We start from the raw sequence: 7,939 nt of genomic DNA, 5'->3' as shown, positions 1-7,939 counted from the left end.
TGTTTATGTCTTGAAAAGAAAACACATTCTTTTACGATATCAAATGCTTTTCGACTGGTGTCCATTGGTCAGTTTCTCTTCCACCTCTGCTCACCCTCACACGGTGAAATACCATCCCCATATGGAAGCTGCCAGCCAGCTAGCTGCCTGGCTAAGTGGTGGGCTTCCTTTGTTTCTGCCGGCTAACGTTTCAACGGTATCACACTCCGGTTCATAAGATTTTCCTCAGGAAGCCGCAAGAATGACCTTCAACAGGTGGGGGTCTTTCGAGAGCTACTCACCTTGAATTTTTAAGCCCTCACCCTCTGGCCTGTCTTCCCTTCTGAAACCACAAAACAGTTAGAGATTCTAATCTCTCGGCACAAAGTTACTTTGGGACCCACAATCAGATGTCACCTGGGGTCACAATCGCCTGTCTGTGGTGGAAAGTTCCAAGCGGTTGCACTTGCTTTTGTGATCTGCCAGTTATCTTGGAGACAGCCCTGAAACCCAACAGGAAGGTGGTTTTCTGAGGCATGTTAAAAATATATCTACGTTTGTTTATATACGAGCGATTATTTTTAGTCTGAGGAAGAGGGCCTGACAACGGTCTAGAGGCTCCTGGGAGGCCGGGCGTAACCGGCAGGATTTGTGCCTGCAGAACCCAGTGGTTTGGGCGATTCTGTTTCCAGGTTACAGCCTCATTTTCATTACTCCCTACGAGTCTCCTAATGCTGGGGACGGACGAGGCAAACTGACCCCAGATCCCCTTCTCCATCTCCTTTCTCTGCTCCTCTCCACTCTGGGAGGCCACCACCAAGCATGCCACCCTTGAGAGGCCAAGAGCTGAGCTCCAGGCTTTAGGAAGCTCTTTCCTGCTGTTAAGTGACAAGCATCACACCTTTAGAGCTCTCTGCCCTGCAGTGCTGTGCTCAGCATAGCCTGGGTGTCGGTTGCTCACAACTGTGAACTCAAGTTGCACCTTTGTCTTATTGTGAGCCGGCTGGCTGGATCTCTATAATCCAGATGGTTCCTACTTAGTTGTAGGAACTCCAGACTGAGTGATAGCCAGGAGGTCTAGAAAGACATGCTGCTGCTTTGGTATCTGGCTTTCCGCATTCTTTTCAGATGTAATGACTAGGAAGTAGAGGGGAAAGCAGAGATGTACATTGCTGCTCTCCAGCTAGTGCAGCAACGCACCCCCAACCCCCTCCATGTAGTCAAGAGGCTGGGCGGGGGATGTGAACCAAAACAAATCAAGGAGAGGCAAAGGACACAACCCCAGAAGACTGCTGGTTGACAGTAGCTCTGGGATCAATGGTAGGGTCTGGGGTACTCGAAAATCAACGGAGACCACCTAGATCCTTCTGTACCTGTGCCACCGTGGATTGCTTCAGCAGAGTTTCTCTTATAGATAATTGTACTCTGTGTACACCTGACCCCAAGCAATGCCTGCCAGCCTAGGGCTATCAAGTCTAGACAAGACATAGCTGATGCGCTCAGCGCTCTGCGCATGCCTCTTAGGAACTCTTCATTGTTTTTGTGCACATCGGCTCCAGGTGAGCCAAGCGGCACCTGTGTCTCTTTTCAGCGGGCTCCCCTCAGGGTCCTGGAGGTACTTTGCCTGCTTACAGAAAACCACAACGTGACTTTGCCTCCTTCCAGGGATGACAGTCCTTAACCAGTGAATGACGGGAGGGATGGGGGTACAAATACTCCAGCTTTCCTGGCCCCTCTTCAGGACCACAGTGAGGATCAAAGGGAAGCTCTGGAGAGAGTCACCGCTCACTGCTTCCCTCCCTGGGGCTTTGCATAGTGTCACACTCTTACCCGGCATCCCTCCTTTCTGTGGCCAACCTCCCAAAGCCCCTTTCCATTTTTCCTGGGAACGTTCCTTCAGTGAATCACTCAGGGTCTGCTTCCGGGGAATCTAACCTAAGTCACGAGGCACAAGAGGTAGTGTTTGCTCTGAGACCCAGAATCAAGCCGGCTTCCCCTCAGCTCAGATTGTAACGGCTAGGTCTTAAGTCAACATGAGGGAAGCCCTCTTAGGGAAAAGAAACAATACTGTAACTGTGACCCTGACTCGCTAGTCTCTGAGAACACATTCTAGCCCGCACGAAGCCTAGATGATTAAGCACCTCTCGCTTTTACAAAATACATGATCTGCTAGTTCTATGACTCTTGCTTACATATATCTCCCAGCTGTGATAAGACAACTTTGTTCTCTGAGCTCCCCAGGAACATGATGACCTCCGGAAAGAAAAATTCTGCATTGGTGCCCACCACGAATGACAGAAGAAGGAGAGAATGTGGCAACTTGAAGTTTGTCACACTGGATGGTCAACATCCCCTCCTGCTTCCCTGCCCATTTCTCCTATATGACTGCCTCAAGATTCTGTATGATTTTGAGTTGGTTCTTCAGGACACTAGTCCGCCATCTTTGGATTATGCTGGCTAATCGTATAAACTTTGCTTTTTCAACCACGGGCTTGTTTGCAATTGATTGGCACCAGATTGTGGTGAGCAGAACAAGCCCCTTTTCACTCCATTACAAGATGCCTTCTCTCCTCTTTAAAGTTCAGGCTTCCTAGGTCATCTCATAAAGATTCTTAGACTAAAAGACTCTGTCATCTTGCTGCTGTAGGGGAGGAAGACATTTCCTCTACCCGCAGTGGATTCTTCTGGCCGGAGAACAAATTAAATTCACATGAGACATAATAACAGGAGAAAATTAAACAAAGCTTTATAACATGTATATATGGGAGAGGTTCAGGCAAACTGAGCAACTTGCCAAAATGGCTGAAGCCACCACCTTAAATATCCTCCTCAGCTAAAGACAAAGGAGGATGTTGGTGGTGGGGGGAGTCAGTTATAGGAGGTTACCACACAAGTACAGTAAACAAGATGCAGATTTAAGTCCTTGCCTTTAGCATTGACTCAGAGTTTCTAGAGATAAGGTCATCCCCCCTTCTTCCTGGTACAGAGAGGGAGACACCTTTACAGACGGAAATTTCCTTTACAATGTAAATGTCTCTTAACAAAGGGTAAGTAAATTCTACTTTTCAGAGTTGCTTTTCTGTCTGCAGTTTTTAAAAGTAACCAGCCCAAAATAATCCTCATGCCAAACAGACATATCTTAGGGTGGGCAATTCCAATCCCCTCCACTGCACAAACATAACAGGCAACTGTTTTCCTACTCTGCAGTCTCCTGGAGGATCCCAACTCAAAGTCAGCACCAGGGCCCCAGGGGAAGTTCTGCTTTCTTAGTCTTAACTCAGAGTAACGTAGGCCTTAGCCCAAGCTTCCAACCAAGGCACATACAATCACCTTGTGTTTCCCCCTCCCTGTAGCCCAGCAAAAGTCAAAGCCAACAGGCATGGGAGGAGGATGGAGAGGGAGTGAGAGGGTGGAGGAGGGGCTTATATGGCATTCATCAACTTTGGAACACTTTTCAAAAGTAGTTTTAATTCCTTTCTGATTGTCTCCCCAGAAGTTGATAATTCCTGGAGGGAGGACTGTAGATTCATTGACACTTGGGGAGTCCAGCAAAAAAAAATCAATCTTGTTGCTCAAGAAAGCTGTACAGAAACCCCATGCGCTCCCCTCCTGGGAGCTGTCAACTCTGCCCTCCCTGCCAGCCCTTGGAGACTTGGAATTAACTCCCACTGCTCTGCAGAACAGGCAGCAGTGGACGTGGTGCAACGTGGGAAGCAAATGGTGCAACTGGGAGAACCACACTTCCTCGGGCTTGTCCTTCCTCCCCTTTCCAGAAACTCCAAGAGAAGCTAGTTTAGGAGAAACATTAACGTTCATTTCAATACATTATGCACCCTAGGATTCTTCCCACCGATCTACCAAGTAGAGTTTGGGCTTCTTATGATCACTGTTGCTCTTGATCTAACCCCGGAAAAATTCTGAAGATACAAGCCAGGTCCAGGAGCCTACAAGCAAATACTCAGAAGTCCTGTGGATTATTCCATCTCGATACACACCACTTATATCAGGGTTTGAGGGGGCAGAAGAAACAGGAAGAGAGGCGTTAGAAAACTCTCTGAGTCCTAGTTCTTGCCCTTAGTTTCACCTGTCAAGGCCTGATGGCCTCGCAACGGTACACTGGGACTTGGACATGCGTGAAAAGTCCTGTTCCTGGGGAGGATGCTTCCTAGGTTTGTCAAGAGAAAGTGAAGCTGCATAGGAAGGAGAGAAGTGGATGAGAGAGAGGAAAGAAGAGGGCTGTGGGCAGCAATAAAATTTGCCTTGTGTATGCAGTAAATTATTCAAGTGGTGCAGGGTACATCCTTCCCCCCCAACCCTCTTTCCCCGCTGAGGCATATCCAACCTCAGCAGGAGTATTTGGGTTGGAAGAGGGATTGTCCTGAATTCCAACCTCAGCAAAACTCCTGAGGACTCTGCCAACCCAGGTGTGGCCAACAATGAAATGTGCTTTTTCTTTTCTTTTCTCTTTCCTTCCTTGCAGATCGGAGTGAGTGAATTCTGTGCTTGCAAGGGTGTTTTAATTAATTTTTGATGAAAAAAAGAGAAGGGAGTTAAAATTAAAGCCTGCTATATAAAAGCAATTTCTGGAAGGTTGTGAGCTGCTGCTGGCAAGTGGGTCCAGGAATTTGGAACAATGTACTTGCTGTTTCAGGAGCAAACCAGCCAAGCAGATCCAGCCTGGAGAAAGCTCTCTTGGCATAAGGCAGGATTGGGTTTGGTTCCGGATGCCTATGAGCCTCTCTGAAAGCTGATTGAGGAGGCAGGGCTGCATAAACAAGGGCCCATCGATAGCCCAAAGCTCACTCTTTGTGACATCTTTGTGCCATCCATGTGGACCATGGATCCCAATGGGGGAGGGGCAAGTGGGGAAGAAGCTGACTCAGCCCCTCGTATCCTGATCACCTGGCACAATGCCATCGGTGCTCAATGTGTGTGTGCTTGTTGATGCTACAGGAGCTTCCCAAAGCAGTTCCATTCTCTATAACTTTTCACTGAGCAGGTGAAAACAGTACATAGGGGGAGCTGCTAAATGGAAAAAACACATAAGGGTGTTCTTTATTTCTCTCTTTCTAACTATAAAAATTAGGTATTCCATTGAGATTTGTGAGACAGGGGATGAAAGACGAGTTTCTTTAAGCAAGTAATCTATGCTTTATTGCCTCCACTTTAGGGGCAAGAAACCAGTTTGGTGTAGTGGATAAGAACATGGACCCTGCAGCCAGACTGCCTGGGTCAGCATCCTTGCATTGCCATTTTGCAGCTGTGTGACCTCAGGCAAGTTACTTAACTTCTCTGTACTTCAGCTCCTTATATGTAAATTGGTGATAGAATCTATCTCATAGGATTGTTGTGACAATTAAATGAGTCGACATACACAAAGCACATAGAACAATGCTATACATACATAGTACCCTGTAAGTCTACTTGTGTTATTATTATTAATATTATTATTATTATTATTACCCTGGATCAGTCATTGCACTAGGAACTTTACATAGATTGTGTTCTGTTTCACGTACATCTCTATAAAATAAACACTATTTTATTTATTTTATAATTGACGAAATTGAATCTGCACAATTAACTAATTTGTCCATAGTCAAGTTCTAGTGAGTGTTGGACACTGTATTTGAGCCTAGATCTTCTGAGTCCAAAGCCTGTGCTTTTCCCATTAAACTACGCTTAAAATGACGTGTTTGAAACTTCCCCTGCTTGCCATCCTGGCAGCATTCTCTCAACCACCAAAGCTTACGAAAACATGCCACTGGCATTAGCTTCCACAAGAGACTGACAGAGGAGCATTGTACCTCTGTCAAAGAAAGTTCTCAGCACCAATAATGGTTCTAGCTACTGTGGAATACTTAGAGGAAATGAAGTTAGGAGGTCTCAATTAGAGACCTGTTAGGGTTTCAAGGATTAGAAGAGGAAAATATGAAGGAGATAGAATAATTATTCTTCTACTCTGATTGGGGTGAATCAACATTCCCTTTATTTTATTTTTTTCAACTCTTCCTTTTTTTTTAAAGCTTCTGTACATAGTCGTGTATCCCAGTTGTTAGTTTAGTTCTCTATGTGAGCTGCCGCCACAGTGTGACGACGGACAGGTGGGAGTAGGTGGTGTGGTTCCACGGCTGGGAAGTAAACTGAGGGCCGTGGTGGTGAGAGCGCCGAATCTTAATCACAAGACCACCAGAGCTGGCTCAACATTCCTTTTATGTATCTTATGAAGATAAAATTTCTAGGGCTCAGGAATAGAGTTCTCAGCTACTGTGTATTAAAAAACAAGAGTCCCAAATAAATCCAATCAGTCAATCCCGTCTCTAGAGAAACCTGTCTAAGCCACCTGATATTTTGAGCCACTTGTCCTGTGAGTAAAACCACTTCCTACAAGACTTAACCATGGAGAGTGACAGGAAAGAGGGAGACTAACAGGGGACAGTTGCTAGAAGAGCAGAAATGTCTAACAGTTCTGACTTCATGACCTCCTTCTCTTACCTGATAATTCTGACGTGAACCCCTCTGGATGTATCCAGAAGCTACTCCTTCCGGAAGGTGGTCCCTAGACCAGATGACCTTTTAAGTCTAATATGCTGGAGCTTTCTGAGTCTTTGTGTGGGCCTTTCCAAGCCAAGTTTCTTTGTCCAGTTGCTTTTCAATTTTACCTACGCTCCGCATTCAGCCCCTGCGTTTCCCATACTCTAGGGGTTGAAATATGTAGTTGAAAGAGGAGCAGTGGTTTTTTTGTTTTTTATTATTCCAACTGATTTTTAAAACCTTTCAAATGAAGTATTGCATACATACAGAAAAGTAGACAGATCATGAGTATATAGCTCAATGAGCTATGACACAATGAACATACACGTGGAAGTATCACTCAGGTCAAAAAATAGAACATTATCCACACCTAAGAAATCCCCCACATTTTCCCTTTAATGTATCACCCCCTTTCTCTCCACAGGTAACCACTATCCTGATTTATAACACATAGGTTGGTTTTATTTGTGTTTGGGCCACATATAAATAGGTATAATTCTAGAACATTACCTATTCTTTCAGATCTGGCTACTTTTACTTAACATTATATTTGAAAGTTTCCTGTATATTTATGTGAAATAGGAGTTCATTGATTTTCACTGCTATATAGTATTCTATCCCAGAAATACACCCTAACAGTTCTCCATTCTACTGTCTATTTAATGGACATTTAGGTTGTTTACAGTTTGAGGCTATTATGAATAATTCTGCAGTGAACATTCTTGTACATGTCATTTGGCACACATTTCTGGGGGAATGTCTGCTTAGCAGTGAAATTGCTGAGTCAGAGAGGATGCATACATTCGGCTTAGAGAAACTTACCAAAGAATTTTCCAAAATGGATATACCAATTTATACTTCCAAACTGTGTATATACTCAAAATCCTTGCTAACATTTGGTATTGTCAATCTCTTAAATTATGATCATTCTGGTAGGTATGTGGTGGTATTTCATTGTGGTTTGAATTTTCATTTCCCTGATGACTAGTGAGGTTGAGTACTTTTTAAAATGTTTATTGTTGGGGCCGGCCCTGTGGCTGAGTGGTTAAGTTTGTGCACTCTGCTTTGGTGGTCCAGGATTTGCCAGTTCCAATCCTGGGCTGGGACATGACATGGCTCATCAGGCCATGCTGAGGTGGTATCCCACACGCCACAACTAGAAGGACCCACAACTAAAAATACACAACTATGTCCCGGGGGACTTTGGAGAGAAAAAGGAAAAGAAATAAAATCTTTAAAATGTTTATTGTCAGTTTGGCTACTTTCTTTGTGAAGTGTCTGATTATGTCATTGAGCTTTTTGTCTTTTCCTTGTTGATTTGCAGTTCTTATATATTCTGGATATGAGTCCTATGTATTTGCAAATTTCTCCCACTCTATAGATGATCTCTTCACTCTTTTAATAATATGTTTTTAATGAACAGAGC

Source organism: Equus quagga, chromosome 15 (genome assembly GCF_021613505.1).
Source record: "Equus quagga isolate Etosha38 chromosome 15, UCLA_HA_Equagga_1.0, whole genome shotgun sequence".
Classification (NCBI taxonomy): domain Eukaryota; kingdom Metazoa; phylum Chordata; class Mammalia; order Perissodactyla; family Equidae; genus Equus; species Equus quagga.
The sequence above is the reverse complement of the archived record's forward strand: the minus strand, read 5'-3'. Positions refer to the sequence as shown.